The 22,635-nt window shown below is 44.6% G+C and overlaps 1 long non-coding RNA gene across 1 annotated transcript; it reads left to right on the forward strand.

The window, feature by feature from the left end:
* The first annotated feature begins 7,737 nt into the window (after positions 1 to 7,737).
* On the forward strand, positions 7,738 to 20,809 carry LOC131506241 (uncharacterized). The gene is made up of 4 exons (XR_009258821.1): positions 7,738 to 7,870; positions 12,162 to 12,302; positions 17,677 to 17,953; positions 20,681 to 20,809. It is a non-coding gene; the product is annotated as an uncharacterized LOC131506241 (long non-coding RNA).
* The last annotated feature ends 1,826 nt before the right edge of the window (positions 20,810 to 22,635 follow it).

Genomic DNA, 22,635 nt, shown 5'->3' on the forward strand with positions numbered 1-22,635 from the left:
CTGTGTCTATTTAATGAACCACAGAAAATCATTTCTGCATAGTCTATGCCTCTTTGTACTCGTAACTCAGTATTTAAACTCTGGTTGAACCATCAGATTGGGTGGAGACTGAATCATGCTGCTGGCATGCTATAGGAATCTTGCTTTGCCTTGGCTTCCATTGCAAGAGCTGGGCAACTGCCTCCCACAAAGATAATTCTCAGCGGCAAACTTGCACCAAAGTAGGAATGGGTTTGGTTAGTCAGTGGTAATGCTGGAAACGACAAACAAATGTCCCTTGCCACTGTCATTGTTTAGAGCTGGAAAGAAATGAAGAGACCGTGCACCTAACTACATGATGATGGGAGGATGGGAGGGAGCAAAGTATAAGCATAGAGGAAGGCAAATGTTAGCTGTGGTAGTCGTGAAGCCTCTTGAGATGGCCTGGCTTTGAAGGATTTATTGTGGGTTTTGGACGTAGCCTGAGTCCTAAAGAGGCTCATGCAGAAAATGAAATTTTTCACATTTATATGAGGACAGAAATGGCTCAGCTCTAAGAGTAAAAATGAATTCCTGAGTAGTGATAAACAGCTTAGCTAGTTGGTAGGAACCAGGAAGGGGAAAAATTGAAAATCGGAGGCACCGAGTTCTAGGGAATACACATGTAGGTAGATATATGGTGGTGGGAAACAAGGGCATGAATGTTTGTGTCTCATGTTCACACTCACCAGAGTGTATCCACATCAGAAGAACCACTGAATATCCAGATAAGTATGATGATTCACCCAGAGCATGACAACCGGTCCCTGCGTCCTCAGCCACCTAGTGCTCATGATTGACATAGCTATGGTGACAAGGATACAGGCTATACATTGAGCCTGGTAGCATGGATTCTTACCATATGGAATATAGTCTCTTCTGCTATTGTATGCCCAAACTTTTAGCAGGAAAGATGAACTTTAAATCCTCAGTATGGCTCTATCTCTCGAAGAGTCCAGCCTGCCACTTGGTACTCGGTTATGTTGGGGTCAATGGTTGGCAGGTCAGCAGTTTTTCTTATTGGAACAAGTAAATGGATATAAATTTGCCTTCCCCAACTTTCATATCTGGGCCCAAAACCATTTTTAAAGGGGTAGACAGTATTTGATTAATAAACATGAGATACTTCATTACATTGGCTCAGCCAAGAGATTTATTTTATTGAAAAGAAAGCGCGACCACAGATACACATACAAGATATTCACCGATCCTACCACATCCTTCATCACCTAGAAGCAATGGTCTGATAGAAAGTTGGGAAAATCTATAAGAAGCTAACCTAAAACACCACATAAGGACAATACCTTGCACACTGGGGTGCTATCCTTCAGGTTACGGTACGTGCTTGGACCATAAATGATTTATGAAAATCATAAATAGTGATTTATTTATAGTTTATAGTCATTTATTTATAGTAATTTATTTACTATAGTAATTTATTCTCAATAAACAGAATTCACAGGTTCAGGACTCTACGAGTAAAAGGAGAACTGGCCCCTCTCCCGTGACTCCTGTGACCACTTGCCAACACGGTGCTTCCTGTCACAACCAGGGATCACGGCGAGGATGTCCCCCCAACCTGCAGCTATGACTTCCATCTGTTCACTCTGAACTCTTCATGCAGGAGACCATCAGAAAAAAGGGCGATCATACTGGTTAGGTTGACTGACACACTTTTCATAGGGCTGAAGTTTGCCACTATCTAATGGATGTGGGGAGGTTCACTCAGGATTCAGAGTCAAAGTTTGGTGCTTCTGTGCCTTGTGATAACAGGGAGCAGGCAGTTGCAGCAAACGTGCCCCCAAGGGCGAGGTCTAATAGGGAAGAGGGTCTGGATCACTCTAACACGCCAGTACCTTAGACAATCTGCAGTGCTGGTGGGTGAGAGTGGGAAAAATATAAGTTGCGTAATGAGAGATTATGAATCTCAGATTCAGCCGCAAGAGCACCCGCAATGGTGTGGTACCATAGATTTTTCCCACTAACCACTATGAGGTTTTTGAGGATTTTTTAGGTTAGTTTTTTTTTAATTTTTAATGTTTATTTATTTTTGAGAGAGAGAGAGAGAGAGAGAGAGAGACAGCGTGCGAGCGGGAGAAGAGCAGAGAGAGAGGAAGGCACAGAATCAGAAGCAGGCTCCGGCCTCTGAGTGTCGGCACAGAGCCCAAGCTGGGGCCGGAACTCACGAGCCATGAGATCATGACATGAGCCGAAGTGGGACGCTTAACTGACTGAGCCACCTAGGCGCCCCTAGATTATTCTTTAGAGATTATTTCTGCCTACCACCATGAAGAGTCCGTGACAGAAAGGACTTCATATAGGGACGATCAGAGCTGAACATGCGAGAGGTAGATGTTTGGGGGGGCTCTGTGCCCCATTTCTTCTGATTTCATACAGCCCTAGTAGGATGGCTCCACGCATGCTTACCACGTAACACCTCAAGCAAGAGTTTTAACGTCTGCTGTTTTTCTGCCTTAGGGCTTTTTCTGGTGCCCACGTTCAGGGAAGACTAAAAACGCAAGAACTTACTGCATGGGATCCCTCAACCACTGGGGCGTGAGATTGATAGATAAATGTTGCAGACCCCCGTTCTTGGAGAGATCATTCTGAGAGGATTCTATGCGGCCCACAGTGCAACTGAAGCCAAGTTCTGATTCTGATAACCAGGTCGACAATGCACACTCCACGGGCATTTGGCTGGCTCAGTCAGTAGAGCATGCAACTCTTGATCTCAGGGTCGTGAGTTTGAGCCCCATGTTGGGTGTAGACATTACTCAAAAATTGTTAAAGAAAAATAATGCACACTTCATTTACTTTTTGCTTTTGTTATCTCACGCCTAAATTCTTGAATCACTTCCCAACAGCACAATCTGCACCTAAATCCTTGTCTCAGGCTCTCTTTGGAAGGGAAGCCAAACTAAGAGAGGAGGGAGGCTGAGATAGTGATCCAATTATTGTTTGGCGAACACGAAGCATGATCACCTTCTAGATTCACAGCCCAGAGTATGTCCCACTGTCTGCAATTCATGAGATCCCCATTTAGTGTCTCCTTCCCTAGGTCCCATTCAGGTACATTCTCTATGTAGTTAACATCTTCCAACTATAAGTTTTAAATAGTATAATTTATATAAATCACCTAACCCCGTGCCTGGTACAAGGTAAGCGTTCAGTTCATGCTCTAGCAATGGTGGTAACAATTATTGCCATTATCATTACTATTGTGCTGATTTATCTACTGTTGATTCTGTTCAGCTTAAAAATGATCATTCCCTGCTATTGTTTTTACTTAGTTTATTTCTCTCTTATTTCAAAGATATTTTGAGAAAAACTTATAATTGCCATCAGCTAATTAAGCTAATGCTTAAAATGCCTACTTTCCAAGGCTATTTTGAAACGCGTATAGATAATGACTAAAACAGGGTCTCACACGTGGTACCTTCCCAATAATGCTTATTTTTCCTTCCATTGTTATTGTCTATTACCATTACAACTACCAATAATATGATCACTACTATCGTTGCTGCTTCCATGGAATCAAAAAACCAGTGCAAGAACGGAGATTCCACTTTTCCTTGCTTCAAATATCACGACCCGATTAAATTTGAGAGTTTCATTTTCATTAACTTCAACTGCTCAATAATTCATTTTCACCAAATACGGCAAACCTGACCAAACAGATAAATAGAAGATGGCAGGTGCAATTTGTGTGCTCTCTTATGAAAATCACCAGTAAAAAGTGCTTTCTACGATTTATTGGATTTACAATTGGGACTCATCCATAAGATAATATAGCATGCAAAGAACACCATTGATTGAGTGCCAGCTCAGATCCATGTGCTATGCTGGGCATTAGCTCATTACAGCCCAGAGCCATCCCCTCTGACTTCCCATCATTGATCCTAATTCACAGGTGAGGCACTAAGGCACAGAGAGTTTCAATCACCTGCACAAGGTCATGTATTTTGTACATGACAGAAAGACTACCTCCTTCAAACCAAATTAATAGGTGCTATTTACTATATATTTTATTCCTAATAAAGGGGCCATCCACACATTTCACAGAAAGAAAGGTATCTGTACTCTGAACTCTGATCAAGAATAGGAACTTTGAAGGTGACCTTCAGACCCAGAGGCGTATCAGAATTTCACTGCCTGCGTACGTCCTAGTTAGTAACTGCTCTCACTGTGTCTTTTAGAATAGCCCATTTTGGTCCCCAAACCATCAGAAAACTTGAAATAACTGAACCGTGTAACAAGAGCTTGTAAAAAAAAAATTTTTTTTTAAAGAAAGAGAGAGAGAAATGCTTTCCCACACAAGGGCCCTCCTACCTGACGCTTGTTGGGAGCACAATCAGAGGCTCCGGTCACCTCCTCTTGCCGCTTCAGCCTTTATCTTTCATGGTGACTCATCCTGTAATGTGAGTCAAACCAACTCACCGAGGGTTGATTTTTACTGTGTGTTTTTGACTCGGTCTGCTAGATCCTGTGTCCTCAGACACACACATTAATGACAAGTCAATTGTAAGCCCCGTTTGTGGAAAAAGCCTGACATCACACAAGAAGTGTGGATTTGGGGGTTGGCAGATCGGCATCCGGGTTCCTGCTCTGCCACTTTCTATTTGTGTCACCTGGAGTCCATTCCCTAACCTGTCTGAGCCTCAACGGTGGCTTCGCTTAAAGAAGCTGAAATGCATCTTGCAAGGTTATCACGAGAACTTAATGAGAAGAAACAAAATCCCAGTGGCTTGCCGAATTCCCAGTGTGATATAAAGTGACTATTCATTCCCTTCATTTATTTCCCGTCTTCGCTAAGTTTGGCCGTAATTTGACTGGACTTCTTTTGGGAAAGGTAATAGACATAGAGGCAGAAAACCTGCACTCCCATTCAGTCCCTGGCCTTTCCTAGCCAAAATCTGTTAGTGTGATTAGACGGTATGATACGCTTGAGAACACCAAGAACAGTTAGTTCGCTCTCCTGGAATCCTGAGCGACCTCTTCACCTGCTCCTACCCCCGTTGTCTGGGGAATAGGAAACCATCGGGCCATCCAACATGGTAGCAAACCACTCCGATTCTGGCTTCCAAACCCAGCTCAGACATTAATGTCTTTGTGACCTTGGGCAAGAAGTGTGGCCTCGCTAAATTTTGGATGCTCGTTTATAAAATGGGATCGATGACAGTACCTGTGTCAGAGCGCTGTGGTGAGCATGAAATGGAATAGAATTAAAAGAGCGGTGTCTGACAATAGGCATTATATGTGCTAGCTATCATTGGTTTTAATTTCTTTATGGGGATTTTCGGTCCTAGTTGGCTAGCTCCCTGTTCGTTCATGTGTCGGTACATTTACTAGCTTACTTAGGCATTTATTCAAAAAGTATTTCTGGAGTGATCGCCACGTGCCCGGCACTCGGGACACTTTAAAGAAGCATGTGACCCGCGTTCCGTCTTAAGGAGTTCACGGCGTATTAAAGCTCTGGGCAGACCGGCCGTCAGTTGCAAGACACGGGGAGATCCTGAAGGTGGGTGGAGGTGTGTAAGGGATGCAATGAGAACCCCTGACTTCGGAGGGAAAATAAGAAGCAACCTGAGCCTGAGCCTCCATTTTCCACTGACATCCATTAACACACTGAGCGATATTTTAGGAGCTGCAGAAGATGAGCTCATATGTCAGACCTTCTCACGACGAAAATGGTTCCGATTTGTATTTCGTGGTAGCTTCCCATAAGCCAGTGTGCCCATGCAACTAACAGCGTTAAGTAATAGGATGCTTCGACTTTCTTGGTTGCCACTGGTTCAGCAAAATCCTTCCTCGAGGCAGGCTCTTTTATCTGCGTGGGAACACTTCTGTGGCTACTTCTCCTAAGAGGTAGTGTCACATCTGCAACCAGGAGGAAGCAATTTGCCGTCACCAGATCCCAGTTTGGAAAGAATCAGAAAGAAGAACCAAATCATTTTCCGGTAGGGAAATTTAGAAAAGACGGAGAGTGAGGCGCTTTTAAAGCGTAAAATAATCAGAAGTGAGTTCTATAATGTTCCTAACCATGCATAAGGGCAGCTTTTCTTCCCTTTTGCTAACTCTGAAACAAAAAGAGCACTGGGCAGAGAGTCAGATTTGAGCCTTAGCTTCATCTCTAATTAGTGATGTGCTCTTGAGCAAGTCAGAACAATTCTGAGTCTCCGTATCCTCAATTATTTAAAAAAGGGATAATTATGGGATAATTGATGCTTAGAGGAAAAAAAAAACTCTGCAGAGTCACTGACCAATAAAGGACATTTAGTAAATAATATCCATTAATGATAATGATGATGATGATAAGTAATAATTAAAACAAAATCTGTGCTGCTCATTTTAAATGAAGCCTGTCAAGAAATCTTGCAGGCTGCACCAGCATGCGATTATAAATTGGGTTAAGAGACGGGGAACCTAGAATAGATCTATGAGATAATGGCCCAAGAGGAAACCATAGAGTGAGCATTTAATACTTTCATTAGGAGGAGAAGTAGCTTCAGCAAGTAAATATCCCCATGGACCTCAGGAAGACTTTGTGGAATTGAGAAGAATTAGAGAAGACTATGGGACTCGAAAAGCTACCTTGTGTCCCCCTAGAACTTGTGAGAAGGTTCCATCTGTTACTGCCTTAGGCAGATGAGTCTTGGGATACGTCAGTCGGCCAAAGACTGCTCATGGAGAGCTTCTACTAAATTAATGGGGGGACCTGGGACAGTAGCTTTCATCTGGCATAATATAAAACTCTCACCGGTGTGCCAGTCCATATGCATCCATATTTAAAAATCTGCATCCGTCTAAAAATTCAGTGGAGTGCAAATTGAGCATAATGCTATTGGGATGATGCTTTCTGGGTAAAATGTGAAGCTCTACTGGTTAAACGGTACAAAGATGCATAAGCTGTCACATGCTTTGGGTAAGAGGTAGAAATCAAAACATGACTGGCTGATACTGGAAAGTTCAAGAATATAATATCGTGTGTATAGTATAGTAAGAGCTGAGTGAGGGCAGGGCAAGATTTCCTCCATCAGGAGCCTAGTGCCAGAGAGTGATCAAGGGAACTGAATAAAAGTCGGGTGCCAATTATTAGAGTGGTTCTGTAACTGTTGATGACGCTTGGGTCCTTTAATATCTTCAAATTCAGCAACAAAATGTCTCGCATTGAGAGCACTCTCCTTCCTCACAAGGGTTTAGAACCAGGTCTTTGGGAAGCACGGAGAAAGACCTCCAGCATGGCTCACTCCTGGTCATATTTGATCTGTCAGCTATCTATTGCTGTGTCACAAACTCCTCTAATATGTAGTGGCTTACACAGCACACACTCACCTTACAGTTTAGGTGGGACAGGAAGCCAGCCATGAGTTGTTAGCTAGGCCCCATACTGCTGGCTCTCTCACGAGGACGCGACCCATATATTGGGCAGAATGGTGTCGCCCTCAGGCTTTACTTGGAGAAGGAGCTTCTAACCTCACTCTGGTGGCTGTTGGCAGCTTCCAGTTCCTCGTGAGCTCTTGGCTACGTTTCGCCCTCAGTGTCTTGCCATGTGGCCCTCTCCATACAGCCTTTCCCAACACGTTAACTTGATCCATCAAAGCGAGCAAGTGAGAGGGTAAGAGAGAGTCTCAGCAAAAGGAAGAGAGTACTAGCAAGATGAAACTCCATCTTTTATGACCTCATCATGGGAGTGCCATTTATCTCTTTTGTCAGGTTCTCTTCAAAGCAAAAAGTCACTGTCCGATATTCTGCTGGAGGGGAATACCCAAAGGTGTGAATGCCTGGAGGTGGGGCTATTTGGGAGCCATTTTAGGAGGACGCCTACCACAGCCGTTACAGGAAACGTCAAATTGTAAGCATTCTAGCATCCTCTATCTTCACCAGCTTTCCACCTTTTTACTCTTTATCCCATCATTCTGATTCCGAAATTCTTCTCGGCCAATATCTTTTCCCCATGCCTTCTTTATTCTATACAGTAATTTTTTTTTTTTTCTTTTTTGTACTGAGAGACTCTGGTATAGTGAAAAACCAATGTCGATTGAAATTCCCAAAGTTAGGCCTGATGCTAACCCAACTACTTGCATTCTATGTGAACAACAACAAAAAAAAGCAAAAAGCAAACAACTCTTTTTTTTCTTTTTAACATTTATTTATTTTTGAGAGACAGAGAGAGACAGAGTGTGAGCAGGGAAGGAGCAGAGAGGGGGAGACACAGGATCCAAAGCGGGCTTCAGGCTCCGAGCTGTCAGCACAGAGCCTGGCTCGGGGCTCAAATTCCTGAACCGCGAGGTCATGACCTGAGTCGGTCAGATGCTGAGCCACCCAGGCATCTCTATTTTTTAATCCTCTGTTTCTTAACCTGTTAATCAGAGCTTAACAATGTAACATAGTGGCTAGTCCAATGGTATTTGAAGTCGGGCATTCTGGATTGGATACCAGCTGCCTGATTTCTTAGTATTATTTCATGTGCAAAACTACTTTATATTTTTTGTCCCTTTTAATTCGGTAACACCGAAAAGTAGAACCCGAGCCTTAGAGAAGTTGTGATCTTAGCAAACCTCTGGGCACCCGGCAAGTGCTAATAACTCGCTGCTATTCATTTTATTTTCTAAGTGTTTCAACTTTACACGAGATGCATAAAATGAAATGCATGAGGTCACCCAATTCAGTGATCGGCTAAATAAAGAAGTGCTTTGTTAGACCCGCATAAGCAATTCAGCTTAGAGGTTAAGTGTGGGCGCCAGAGAAAAACCGTCGGGGCTCAAACACTGGTTTGCTGTTTCCCGGCTGTGCAATCTGAGCGGAATAAGTATGAACGCGAGCCGTGGAGCCCACGGCCTGATGTCAAGTTCTGGGTTTGAACGCTGGCTCTGTCATCTACTAGCTGGGTGACTATGGGAAAATTACATACCCTCTTGAGTGCCTCAATTTTCTCATCTGTAAAATGGAGATATGAGCACCTACCTTCTAGGTTCATCTTGAGCATGAAAAAAAGAGTACTTTTCATTGCTTGATAGAGTGATTCACATAAAAGAAGAATCATTGGATGTAGCCTTTACCTTCCTTCTCTATCTCAGGATGACCAGCTGTTGCATGAACGATTTGCAAACCTTCTTTGTAGACCTGAGGTCAACTCCTCCTAGCTATGTGACGTTGGATAAGCCACTTATCCCGTGATCCTTGAGTGTCACTTATGCCAGTGATCCTCCATTGTCACTGGCAATGCCTGTGCCGGCTTCCTCATCTACCAAGTTGAGTCCATTTCTTGATCAACAGTTGGGGCCATAGCCAGTTCTGGGGACAAATAACAACTTTCTTCGATTGTCTCCCTCCTTCCCTTCCTTTTTTACGTGTGTTTGGAATCCAACGCTGAAGTATGTGGACAACAATGATGTAATCTTCCCAGCATGGGTCAGATCAACACTTGACTGTACTAGAGACTTTTAAATCACGGAACGTTTCTTATGTGGCATGAGTGATGCTAATCTTTTTACAGATGTATCACAGTAACTCTCATGGCGCACTCAGTTTTCAGATAAGAAGTCGGAGGATTCAAGAATGTTATTAAGATGCCCAAGCTCTCATGCAGGGAAGCCAAGTCTCCATGCCTTCAGTTAGCCAGCGACGCTCATTCGGCGCTCTCTTTTGCTTTAGGCACTTTGTAGCCAATATTCACAGAAGCCCCTCTCGATACACCATACTTAAAAATGTTTGATAAAATATAGAAATATTTAAAATGCACGGATGAATGGTATCAGAGTAAGAGACTTGATTTCCGGTGGGACAAAGTGATAAGAAAGGGTGAATTCAGAAGACAGACTGAGCTCTCCATCTACGTTGCAGGGTAGGGGAGACGCTGACTCCACAAACACCTAGTGACCTAGTGCCTACATGCGCAGGGGATAATTCCTGGCATTTGAGAAGAATGAGAGGTTAGATATTTTATAAGCACACATGAAACATTTATGAAAACTGACCATGCTCTACAAAACTGTGAAGCAAATTCTCTGCAATTCAAAGGGTTAAGTACCCTCCAGACTTTGTATTTTGAGCACACCGTAATTGGGCTAAAAGAGACCACAACATACGAGCAGCCGTATGAATCTCCCTGTATTCCAGACGTGGTTTGAGTATTATGTTATCTCACTGAGACCCATAACAACTCTCTTTTGCGGATGATGAGACCAAAGTCAAGACTGAGAAAGTGAGAATCTTCCCAGGGTTGGGTGGTTGAGGAACAGCAGCGCTAGGATTAGAACACGAACATCTCTCCCCCACTCCTGAACCACTGTAGTCATTGACTCTCAAGAACAATAGCTTGAAAACTTCCACATTTAACTTCGAAATAACCCACACATGAGATGAAATGATATACAAAAATTAGAGAACATGAGAAATCAAATATAAAAAATGTTCTTGTGGGACGCTTCTGAAATAGTATCCAGGGGGAAATAGATAATCCTACGCAGTTACAGTAAAAATGAAGACACAGGAAATTAATGAACTAAGCTTCCAAAGTGAGCGGTTATAATATAGCTAAAGAGACAAACGAAGGAAGCGAAAATATGCCTCCAAATTAACAGCTATGAAATCCATCAGTACAAATGTTGGTTCTCTGGAAAAACTGAAAATTAAGACAATGCAACGGTTAGATGAACCAAAGAAAAAGAGACAGGACAATTTAAAATATCAGAAGTGAAAAATTAGGATTGAAAAAAGACCTTGGAACTAGAGATGCGGTGAGGATTAAAACCATAAACAGAGTTTGGGACTATTGTGGAATATTAGGGAGATATTTATACATAAGTAAAGTTGAAAGTTTAGGGAAATTAGACAAATCCTTAATACATGTATACATATACACACACACATGTATATATGTAAATTTACTAAACTATCGAAAGAAGTAGAAAACCTCAGCAAACCCATTGCTTATCCACATGAAAACAATGATATAATTGTTTTAAGAAAAAATCAAGTTAGTATTTCTCAAAGAAAATATCAGCCCCTGATAGTTTTACATAATCCTAAGCAGATGTTAACAAACATGCACACAGAATTGTATAAAAATATGTCCTGACCAAATTAGATATATTCTACCATTTCAAAATCAGCTCAACATTATTTTATTACTGGGATTCATTATGCTAACATATTAAAAGAGAAGAGAATATGGTTATGTCAATAAATTCAGATGAAAGAATTCATGACATAAGCCTATTACCAGAGTACAATTAAAAATGACCAATTTATAAATCTGTAACATTATTAAACATTATTATTACAATGGCCAGCACTTGAACTATGCTGATCATGTGCACTATTCTAAGAAACTTATATACACGTATTTATTTGAATCTCACACACCGTTCAAAAATATAAATCTGATATACAAATAAATAAGAAAAAACATCCAAATGGGGGGAAAAAGGTACAATAGCTATAAACAGAAACTTCCCAGATGAGGAAACGGGAGAGACCAAAAACCATGTCTTCAAAGATTCTGAACTTCATAATAATTCACCAGATAAATATAAATTAAAAGCACAAGGGTATGTCATTTCACATTTACCAGATGGGCAAAGTTTGAAAAGTCTCCCATTATGAAGTGTCGATGAAAATGTGGACCAGCAGGAGGCCTTTCTCACACAAGGCTGGTGGGAATAGACACGTCTACAGTCACTTTGGTGCACCATTGGGCATTGACCTGCCAATTCAAACCCGCCCTTGTACTGCAATCCCCAAGCCAGCAGCTGAACTAGTCTGTACGCTGAAACATAGACAAGGACATTCATAGCAATGCTCCCACCAGCACCAATGCTGACACTGTGACTGCTGTTAACGCTAGCAGCCAAGCAGCGGGTTCTGAAACCCTAGATACTGTCACAGTCCTCTGGAGGCCTGGTTAAAGCCTGGCTCGCTGGGCCCCATTCTCAGAGTTTCTGATTTAGTAGGTCTGAGGTGGGACCAGAGAATTTGCATTTCTCACAAGTCCCTAGGGGTTCTGATGCTTCTGGTCCAGAGATCACTACTGATATTGCCTACTCTGGACCCGTCACTGTTTTACGTGCTTTCTACTTATTAACTTCCTAAATCCTCACAAGGATGCTATGAACTAGACTCTTTTCATCTCTTTGTTACAGGTGGAGAAACTGAGGCACAAAAGGCAAAGCTAGCCGTTCAACATCAGCAGTCAGTTGGTGGTGAAGCTTGGGGAACTCGGGCCAACCGGTCCTGGGTCTGCGTGATTAACCAAAAGCATGTGGGGCTCTCTGGATGGACAGGTGCAGAAAAGCATTTCAAATGGGGAGAATGTCAAGCGAAGGCTTGGTATTTGGGACCATCTTGACATGTTTGGGAACTAGAAACAAGTCCAAGTGCCTAACGTTGAACACACGGAGCAGGGATAAAACCTGGAAGGGGTCAGAAGGAAGTGGGGTGGGGGTGAGGGTTATTGCACCCTGGGCTTGGTCTCCCGGGGTGGGGGGCAGGGGGTGCTCTATACTTTGGCTCGGAGACTGACAGGAGCCAGGAGGGACAGACAGAGAGAGACAGGATTCAGTGTGTGCCTCTAAATACAAGGCTTGGGGAATGGCTTGGAGGGAGAGAGACCGGAAGGGGGAGGGGAGTTTGGAAGCTACGTGCCCTGGCCCTGATGAGACGTGAGGGCTGCTTGCACCACGTGGCTGGAAACAGGGCAGGGAACCGGGTGCGAGAGATAGTCAGGTACAGAGTCAGCAGGATCTGGTGGCCAACCACAGCGTTCAGGCTAATTCCCAGCTTCCTGACTTAGTCACCTTGGTAATGGTGGTGTGGTTCTCTGGGGCGCTAGAGAGAGAAACATGCACCAGTCAGAGCTGAATCTTATGTCTCTGCTGGAAGCTGTGGCGACTGCTCTTAAAAACGAGAACTGCTTGTGACAGCTTCCAGCTCCAGGAGTCCAGCTGACCTGGCTGGCATCGGAGCTCCAGCGCTTACTCCCCGTGTGGGTCTTTGATGTGTGTCCTCTCGGAAGCTCAGAACAATCCCAAATCATGATTTTAAAAGAGGTGCATATTGGGGTTGGCACACGGGTTCGCTTCACAGATATCGAGTCCGCCTTGAGTGGGATGCCGACGGGAACATAAAATACCCCTGATCTCATGAGTTTACGTTCTAGAGGGGAAATGATAATATAAGAAAATTAGACAGTACCATATAGCCACCTGCTTAGCCATGAGTCCTGGGAGGAAGAAAAAAAGAAAAGAAAAGAAAAGAAAAGAAAAGAAAAGAAAAGAAAAGAAAAGAAAAGAAAAAGAAAAAGAAAAAGAAAAGAGAAAAGGGAAAAGGAAAGGAAAGAAAGGAAAGGAAAGAGAAAAGAAAAGAAAAGAAAAGAGGAAAGGAAAGGAAGAAAAAAGAAGATAAGGGAAGGGAAGGGAAAGAAAGAAAAGAAGAGAAGAGAGGAGAAGAGGAGAAGAGAAGAGAAGAGAAGAGGGAAGGGAAGGGAAGGGAAGGAAAGGAAAGGAAAGGAAAGGAAAGAAAAGAAAAGAAAAGAAAAGAAAAGAAAAAGAAAAGAAAAGAAAAGAAAAGAAAAGAAAGGAAAGAAAAGAAAAAGAAAAGAAAAGAGAAAAGGGAAAAGGAAAGGAAAGAAAGGAAAGGAAAGAGAAAAGAAAAGAAAAGAGGAAAGGAAAGGAAGAAAAGAGAAGATAAGGGAAGGGAAGGGAAAGAAAGAAAAGAAGAGAAGAGAGGAGAAGAGGAGAAGAGAAGAGAAGAGAAGAGAAGAGAAGAGAAGAGAAGAGGGAAGGGAAGGGAAGGGAAGGGAAGGGAAGGGAAGGGAAGGGAAGGAAAGGAAAGGAAAGGAAAGGAAAGGAAAGGAAAGAAAAGAAAAGAAAAGAAAAGAAAAGAAAAGAAAAGAAAATAAAAGAAAAGAAAAGAAAAGAAACGAGGGAGTTAGCACCAAAGAAAGGATGGGCTGTGGATTGAAATGATCGACTCTCGAAGGCCCCCACCCTGTAAGTTACAATCCTCCAAGGCAGAGGTGAGTCTTATTAATGCATCCCCCAGAGCCACACCGATACTCAGTGAAGGCTTATTGAACGGAATGAAAGTGTGTGTTCAGCAGTTTTCACCGATGAAAAATACCGAATCTGGGAAGAGCTCCGTGCTGGTGGCAGGGACGCAGGGTCTCATCACAGAGCTGGGATGAGTCTGTGCCACTCCCAGGCTCCCGAACAAAACCGCAACGACCTATTTCGCTTCCGAAGCTAAAATAAAGAAGTCACTCTGCAAAATGCACCCGACTGCGCTCGAAAACAGGAAGGTTTCTCTTAACATATTAACCGAATCACCTGCGAAACCGCCAAACATCACTGCAATATGTGAAGCAACGCGATGCCTTGGAACTGAATAATTTATTCATACATTTGCTGACAATGTGCATTTCTGACACCCCATTGTTTTCCATCCTGCATCATTTCCTGGTGCAATGTGGTCACTCCTCTGCCGTGTCAGATCAGAAGTCTGCTTCATTTTGAGCTCTCGAAAATTGCAAGAGAGGTATCCTGAGGATGCCGTTTTTATATACGAGGAGCAACTAAATTTTGAAGAGAGGTGAACACTTACTTTTTTAAAATCTTCACTGAGGGGGCTCCTGGGTAGCTCCGTCGGTTAAGCGTCCGACTTCGGCTCAGGTCACGCTCTCGCGGTCCGCGGGCTCGAGCCCCGCGTCGGGCTCTGGGCCGACGGCTCGGAGCCCGGAGCCCGCTTCGGATTCTGCGTCTCCCTCTCTCTCTCTCTGCCCCTCTCCTGCTTGCGTTCTGCCTGTCTCTCTCTCAAAAATCAACACACATTAGGTTTTTTTTAGAAAAGGAAATGGAGAAGTAAATAAACTTAAAACAATAAATAAATAAAAGTTAAAAATAAGTAAAGGCTTCACTGAATGAGCAAGAGGAGTTGGTTAGCATGCCGATGGTGGACTTTGCTGATGGATACATACATAGGGTATGTTCTGTATGTCGAAACCATGGTGGGTGGTTGAGGCAGAGACAGTCACAACTCTCTCCCTGCCGGGAACAGCATCCCCTCTGAGCCACCTCATTCTTGCAGTAAGCCCCACAGGTAGGTACTGTGGTTATCTGCACAGAGTAGGAAACAGGGGTGCAGACGGGGTTAAAGGCGCCAGTGGAAGGGCCTAGACGGTGCGAAGAGTGCTTCCCACGGTTCCTACGTTTACTCGGTTAGGAGCGTCTTCACCCCCAGGCTCTAGGCTCCAAGTCGGCAGCACAGAGCCCGATGCGGGGCTCGAACTCACAGAGCTGTGAGATCATGACCTGAGCCGAAGTCTCACTTTGGCATTTCCCCAGACCTCAAAGTGGTGTCCTGACCATTTTCAGTGACTGGAGAGGTGGAGGAAGCGTAGACTGAGGAGCGATCTGGTCTTCGCTGCACGGCTATTACTTATCCTTGCTTTCTTTAAAATGGAATCTGTTCTTCCCACTAGTCCTGGAAGGAAATGACCTTACGGTGTTGGCCCCTCCAGTTTAAGAATGAGGAAATAGAAACTCAGCATGTTCGGTGACTATTCAGGGACTAGGTCAAGTCACAGAACCATCACGGGGCTGAGCTGTGACCATGAATTCTGTGTTTAAGGGCAAGCACGCGCCCCCTTTCGTGCCGGAGAAAATATTCCCCGGGGTGGGGGAGATCCCCCCACGCCCTCACCACCCCCTAGCCACCCCCCCACCCCCGCTGTCGCTCACCATATTCAGGAGCAGGCCAGACCACTGAGAACTGTGTTCCCGGATAGCATGATCATGGCCCCTCTGCAGAATCGCACTTCGTTACATAACCTTTTGTCCTTTCCCAAAGAGGTCCTTAAAAAAACAGAGGTGGCGTTTTATGTATTACTGAATTGTTGTGGATATTGCTCACGTAGAGGGTCCCCATTGGCACAGCCCACGAGAGGACTCCTGTCAGGCCTCACTGCCAGAAAAAATAAAAGGAATCCGGGGCGCCTGGGTGGCTCGGTCGGTTGAGCGTCTGACTTCGGCTCAGGTCACGATCTCACAGCTCTGTGAGTTCGAGCCCCGCATCGGGCTCTGTGCTGACGACTTGGAGCCTGCAGCCTGCTTCAGATTCTGTGTCTCCCTCTCTCTGTGCCCCTAACCCACTTGCGTTCTGTCTCTCTCTCAAAAATAAACAAACATTAAAAAGATAAGATAAGATAAGATAAGATAAGATAAGATAAGATAAGATAAGATAAATCCACGCCTCTCCTTGTCTTTTAGCTAATTGTCTTTTTCTTTGCCCACTGAGATCCAGAAACAAGTTTGCAGTGCACCTGTAACCAGTGTACCGAACTTGAAAAGTAACAACTTTTTTAAAGTTTGTTTGTTTGTTTGTCTTTGAGAGAGAGAGAGAGAGAGAGAGAGAGAGAGAGAGAGAGAGAGCACAGGCAGGGGAGGAACAGAGAGAGAGGGAGAGAGAGAGAGAATCTCAAGCAGGCTCAATATTGTCAGCACAGAGCCCCATGCAGGGCTTGAAGTCACGCACTGTGAGATCATGACCTGAGCCAAAATCAAGAGTCTGATGTTCAATAGACTGAGCTGCTCAGGTGCCCTGAAAAGTAACAACATTTTCTCAGCTTTGGGGAGCTAACCATTTCCAGCATGAATGGATAGCTCTGACTATTTCCCTATGTTAAATTTTCCTTTGCCACAGCCTGCCCGTGAACGTTATCTTCACGTCCTATACTCACTTCTATAAGCTACCTTGCTATCCTTTGGGCATTGGGTTGGGTTATATGCATGAATAAACAATACCTTCCATGAAACAAGCCACTCCCCAGAAGCAGATCCAGGGTGGGGAGACATCTCCCCCAGAGTCTCCCAGAGAACTAACCTATAACACAGTGACTGCAATAATAAACATGATTCATAATTAATAAGCGATGGCATGTTGTGAGCTCACGATGTGCCAGCTGTATTAAATGCTTTCTACGTGGTTCATCCTCATAATAAACTTGGAGGTGGAAACTATCATCCCTTTTAATAGATAAAGCAGCTGCACGTTAGGGAGATCGGAGCATGCCCCGGGTGGTCAACTGGGGAGGGTGGAGCTAGGGTTCCAGCCCAGATCTGTCTGCCTCCAGACCCCACTTCTTCTCCACAAGGAGAAACTGCCTTTGCATTTCAGACTAAATCCGCCTCCCGAAAGCTGAGCGAGAGGGTGATGCGGGCGGAGGGGAATTGCCACAGGGAAAGTTCCATTCGGTTCCCCGTTTTCAATTCTGTTGCTTTCAGCCCCTTGAGATGGATGGCGTAACCTGGTAATATGTACTGTATTCTCCACTCTGCAGTATTGTTAATTAAAAAAGGCGGGGGATTTATGAGTTTTGCACGGCCCTGTTTCGTAGCTGCAGTGTGGAGGGCTCCCCAGGGAAGCAGCCCCAATGTGCTGCCTTTTCTGTAGGGTCAGCACACTTTGCACTGAATTGGCCCCACGGAGGGATGAACGAGGCCCGGGCCGAAATGGCATCCCAGGTAATTGTCACCAGCACCCAGGAGACAAGGCAAAAATTGGTGACGGCGTGGAATTTATAGCTCAAGTTGGGTTTCTCGAATGGGTCTCAGGACTGCCCTGCCAGGTAGGAACAATTCACTCTTCCTTTCTCTATTTTAGGTGCGGTGCATTTTCAAAACAGCATAGGTCCCCTGCAAAGAAATCGGAATGCACAGACAAGCAAAGCTGCATTAACATTTGCAGCCTCTTACCCTGGCCGATGGTTACTGTTATCAGATCACATCCTTCCAGATCTTCTCCTGTGTACATAACATTACGAAACCGAAAGGGAGGGATGCTGCTGTGCCTGCTCTTTTGAGAGCAGCTATTTTCTGTGAAAGGAATATATATGCTGTGAGCATTCATTCACGCCGATAACTTTGCCACCGCAGCGAAGGTGAGAGATTGTTGGCTCACATCTCTCCCCTCTACCTTCTACGTAGCGGCTTCATCGGCTAAGCGACTAGACAGCAGGTGGTAGATTTGGTGTCGGTTTAAATAGCTTTCCACTCATCGTTCGACACGAGAGCTAGCTTGCACTCGTGAGCGAACGGGCAACCACTTGGCTGCCGTGGGCATCTGAGTGTGAGGCCCCCGTTCCGTTGCATCTTCGGAAGACGGTACGAGTTCTCTGTGGCTGCTGAGAACCAGTGACCGCTCCTGTGGCCTGAGCCAAGATGCACTTACGGTATCAGAGGCCCGGGAGTCAGGTGTCTGCTGTGCCTCGCCGGGCCAACCTCAAGGTGCGGGCAAGGCTACACGCCTACCAGAGGCTCCAGGGTAGAATCCGTCGCCTTGCCCCTCCCAGCTTCTGGAGGCCACTGTGTTCCTTGGCTTGAGGACCCTTCCACTACCTTTGACCAACAACACAGCATCCCTTGGATCCTGCTGCCATCGCCACCCTCCCATCAACCACGGGAATGTTCTCCCCTTTTAAGGATTTATGTGATCAATGGAGTCTGGAGAATTTCTCCAGATGGAGGCCCTTGACCTTAATCACATCTGTAAACTCAGAGGTTCTGAAGGTTGGGACACGGACCTCTTTGGAGGTCTCTGTTCTCCCTAGCTCCCACTGCAAATGGCACGCCATCTGATGGCCGTCACTTATGTAACTTGTCCCCTGTGGGTGTGTATTTAGGCTGCAGCCAACATTTTGGCTTTATAAACCGTCCTTCATCAAGAGTAGAATAACTAAATCTTTGCTTATCTTTAATTGTTTCCTTAAAGGAAATTACTAAAAGCAGGATTTCTAGATTAGAGCATACGCCCACTTGCAAAGCTTTTCTACATGCAGTGCCCAATTATTTCTTGAGTACCTACTTTGTGCCAGGCATTGTTCTAGACAGCAGGAATTCGTTAGTGAATAAGACAGCCCATGTCCCTGTCCCCCTGTACAGTTTATATTCCGTGGGACACCAACAGCTGATTACCTTTCAGCAATACCTAAACCGCCTCTGATACTGATTTGCCCATGTCCTTTCTTTGATTCACGTCTCAGTTAGTTAGGCATCCGACTCCGGTTCAGGGCATGATCTCACAGTTCATGAGTTTGAGCCCTGCATAGGGCTCTGGGCTGATAATGCAGAGCCTGCCTGGAATTCTCTCTCTCTCTCTCTCCCTCTATCTCTGCCCCTTCCCAACTTGTGTGAACATGGTCTCTCTCTCTCTCTCTCTCTCTCTCTCTCTCAAAAATAAATAAATAAATTTAACAATATGTAAAGGGTGGGGCGCCTGAGTGGCTCACGCCGTTAAGCATCTGACTTCAGCTCAGGTCACGATCTCACGGTTTGTGGGTTCGAGCTCCCCATCAGGCTCTGTGCTGACAGCTTGGAGCCTGGAGCCTGCTTGGGATTCTGTGTCTCCCTCTCTTTCTGCCCCTCCCCCACTTGCTCTCTCTCTCTCTCTCTCTCTCTCTCAAAAATAAACATTAAAAAAATTTTTAAAAATCTATAAAAGGTATTTATTTAAACATAATATAGTTAATCAACTAAGCCAAAATATAGAGGAAAATGCATTTTGCCTACATTCAGAAATTCCATGGCTCAAGATCCAGTTTTGCTATATACTAGCAACATGAACTTAGAATGTCAGATCCATGGGATGGAAATGGAGTGCATTCTATGGGTTAAGCAATTTTTTAATCATTTTGTCTATTATCTCCATTCTCAGAGACACTCCGTGAGTTTAATACTCTTAAAATGCCATTTTACATAGGAGGAAATTGAGGCACAGACAGGGGAAGTAACCTTCCCAAGGTCCTACAGCCAAGAAACACTGGAGTCAGGATTCAAACAAGCCAGTCTGAGCCCAGAGCCTGAACTCATAACCATCATGATCCTTGTTATGGGTAGAATTTTGTACCCCAAAAATATATATTGAAGTTACACCCCCCGGTACCTCATAATGTAACCTTAAATGAAAATAAAGCTGTTGCAGATGCCATTGTTTAAAATGAGGTCATACTGAATAGGGTGGGCCCCTAATCTGATAGAACAAATGGCCCTACCAAGGGGAAGTTTGGACACAGAGGTAGACATGTGCACAGGGGGAACATCACGTGACCATGAAGACAAGGTCTACAAGACAAGAAATGCCAAAGATGGAAGAAAATGGCCGGAAGCTAGGAAGAGACAAGGAAGGAGCTCCTTTACCAGGTTTCAGAGAGAGCACGGCCCTGATAATGCCTTAATTTCACACTTATTTTTTTAAATTTTTTTTAATGTTTATTTTAGAGAGAGAGAGAGACAGATTGCGAGTGGAGGAGAGGAAGAGGGAGGGGGAAACACAAAATCCGAAGCAGGCTCCAGGCTCCAAGCGGTCAGCACAGAGCCCGATGGGGGGCTTGAACCCACAAACCGTGAGATCATGACCTGAGCCAAACGTGGACACTTAACCAACTGAGCCCCCCAGGCATCCCTAATTTCACACTTTTAACTTCCAGAACTGAGACAGAATTAATGTGTGTTGGTTTAAGCCACCCGGTTTTGAGTACTTTGTTGTGCAATAGCCCTAGAAAATGAAAATAATCTTCAATTGCGTTGTGGAGGAAAATGAGGTTACTTTTAGCTCATAGACAATGTGACTCCTGTGACTGACCACGTGTTTTTCTTTCTTTGGTTGACAGGAACTTCAGAACAGTGTACTCATCACAGAACCTCAGGGAACATAGTTCTGTGGTCCGAATGCCCCTATCTGGATTCTAACATTCCAAATTTATCTCACATTTATTCCATCATCATTATTTGTAGAAAATCTTCCTGCGTTGTGTAAAGTTTTTGTTGTTGTTGTTGTTTTTTATTTACATCTAAGTTAGCATCTAGTGCAACAATAATTTCAGGAGTAGATTCCTTAGTGCCCCTTCCCCATTTAGCCCATCCCCCCACCCACAACCCCTCCTGTAACCCTCTGTTTGTTCTCCATATTTAAGAGTCTTTTCTGTTTTGTCCCCCTTCCTGTTTTATTTTTGCTTCCCTTCCCTTATGTTCATCTGTTTTGTAGCTTAAAGTCCTCATATGAGTGAAGTCATATGATATTTTCCTTTTTCTGACTAATTTCGCTTAGCATAGTACCCTCCAGTTCCATCCACATAGTTGTGAAAGGCAAGATTTCATTCTTTTTGATTGCTGAGTAATACTCCATTATGTGTGTGTGTGTGTGTGTGTGTGTGTGTGTGTGTATGTGTGTGTGTATACAAATCACATCTTCACCTGTCAGAATGGCTAACATTAACAACTCGGGCAACAACAGATGTTGGCGAGGATGCGGAGAGAGAGGCTCTCTTTGGCACTGTTGGTGGGAATTCAAGCTGGTGCAGCTGCTCTGGAAAACAGTACGGAGTTTCCTCAAAAAACTAAAAATCGAACTACCCTACGACCCAGCCATTGCACTACTAGGCATTTATCCAAGGGATACAGGTGTGCCGTTTCGAAGGGACACATGCACCCCCGTGTTTGTGGCAGCCCTATCGACAATAGCCAAAGGATGGAAAGAACCCAAATGCCCATTGATAGATGAATGGGTAAAGTTTTTTTTTTAAGCCAACTTCAAATTACACCCTACCTAGCCACTAAAATGTGTACAAACACAGATTGAGAAAAAGTTCTAGACAGGCAAGACTTGCTGAAAGTCACTGGTCATTTGCAGTAGGCGTCAAGTTGAAACCTGGCTGGTTGTACTTCCAGTTCAGTGGAAACCCTTCACCACCGAGCCTCTGGGACACGGGAAGACTCCGCCAAACTCCTCTGTCTCCAAGCTTCTGCCTATCTTCCCTGGCCCACACACCTGTCCTGGCTGGAAGATCCCACTTCGTGCTGAACCAGTCTTGATTCAAGGTCCTGAGTTGACCTTGACTGAGGCAGCTCGAAGTGCCCTGATAGTACAGGTGATCCAGGTTCTAGATACCTGAGATCGCCTCCTTCCAGAACCCAAGATCCTTCCACTCTGTCCAGGCTGATTTTTAACAAGCGCTAGTGCCCGCAAGGAACTCCCACACAGACACAGCCACCGAGGTGGTGGGAGAGCATAAGGTAATGGAAAGAGTGTCAATATATCTATATATCTCTATATAGACTTTGGCCTCATTTATCCTAGTAGTTGGGTGATCCTGGGCAAATCACTTTGCCTCCTGCATTTACTTGGTTCCTCATCTGTGAAATGGGAAATCTACCCCAGAGGCAGGCTGAGCCGGGGGCAGGTCCGGGTCTTGCCCGCGTGCGACACATAGTGAATGGTGGCCCCTTCTTAATGCCCTGCTTCTTGCCTCTGTCATCCAGCTAATTGCCTCGGCCTCAGGCCGACCAGGACGAGCTCTGCACCTATGATGAATGAGAGCCTAGTTCTCTCGTTCTCTGACGCTTTCCTCCATGGCAGCATGACAGAGATTCGGGAGCTGGAGACAAAGGCCGCCCTGGGTTAGGACAGAGCAGAGCAGGAAGAGAAGCCAATTCCTTGCCTCTCAAACCAGCTGTCATCATCTCGGCTTGTCTCCACTGATGCAAGAGACTTGGGAGGTTCTGGAAGCATAACGCATCAGCCTGGCCGGTGCAACATGTCCATCTCTCCCTAACTTGCTCTCTCTTT

This window comes from Neofelis nebulosa, chromosome 3 (genome assembly GCF_028018385.1).
Source record: "Neofelis nebulosa isolate mNeoNeb1 chromosome 3, mNeoNeb1.pri, whole genome shotgun sequence".
NCBI classification, from domain to species: Eukaryota; Metazoa; Chordata; class Mammalia; order Carnivora; family Felidae; genus Neofelis; species Neofelis nebulosa.